A 1258-nucleotide genomic window follows, 5' to 3' on the forward strand; every position below is an offset into this window, starting at 1 on the left:
AATAACAACAGTTGGAGACAACCGTCTGGATACTTGCTGCTTTGAGATAACCAGCCAGTGAAATAACTGTGGTGATTTTCCTTGCAGAAAACACATATGTGACAGCCAGACATGTACTCTCTTATTTCTAGTTATTATTGTGTATATTTATAGAACCCCCATCAGAAAAATGCGTAAGATGAAGGGATAAAATCCACGACAGCCCACTATCAGCAAGCTTGCCTTTTATGAGGTTTTTCAAAGGTACACTAAATTTCAGGTCTCTGGATTGAGGCTTTCATAAGATCTGCGTTTGGCACCCAGTTTCCTTTGAATTCAGATGAAGCTGGGAGTCTAAATCCCTGCAGGACCTTCAAAAACCCCACTTTTTGCCTGCAGTGGCATACTAAAAGCAGAGAAAGACTCCTCCAAGAACAGACTGAGAATAAGAGTAGAAAGAAATGATAAGAAGTGCTGGGAAGCCAAGATTCACATCAGGAAAGAGGGGTTTAAATGCAGTCGAAGGCCAAAAGGGAGCATTAAAGCATCTATTCTGACAGCCCATATGCTACAAGTCAGTAAATCTCAGCCAGTTACTCTTTTATTTAGCCTAATAATTCTTCTGGCACATCTTTGAAAAGAAGCATTTCGTCTTAACAGGAAGACCTGCATCAGTTGGTGGCTTGGTCCAAAGGTAATCATCCTCCCTCCTCATGTCCTGTATTAATTTGTACACCTCAGATTCCAGGTGCTGTTTCCCTTTGTACTTTCAGATGGTAAATGAAGTACCTGGTAGTTTTTCTCACATTCCACTTACACAGTGTAATTAAGTTACTGCTAGTCCTTTCCTCCCTCCTTCCCCCCCACTCCCAACCTTCCCATTTTCCTTTAAGCTAAAAAGTCTCTTTTTATAAGAGATTTTCTTCTAGTCCAAATTATTTCTGTGGCTCTTTTCTGCAGCTTGCTTAGGTTTTCAGTGTCTTTTGAAAACGGTCCCTGAACCACACAGAGCATGTCTTTGTTTGTCTCTCCTTTTTAAAGATGGCACTTCCCCCTCTTTCTGCCTCTGTACCGTAATGGAAACTCATGCTGCATTTTGCATCCAGTGCAGCCCTTAATTCCTGCAAACATACAGGTTTTAGGATGCAATACTCACTCTATATACACATGCTGCCCCTATGTTCTCAGAAGTACAGCTTTGTAGTTTGCTATATAAAAACCACTTCTGTAGATATGAACCCATCAACTTACTCTCATTACTGTGCCTAACTTTCCTCTG

Source organism: Nestor notabilis, unplaced genomic scaffold, assembly GCF_000696875.1.
Source record: "Nestor notabilis isolate BGI_N333 unplaced genomic scaffold, ASM69687v1 scaffold12799, whole genome shotgun sequence".
NCBI lineage: Eukaryota > Metazoa > Chordata > Aves > Psittaciformes > Psittacidae > Nestor > Nestor notabilis.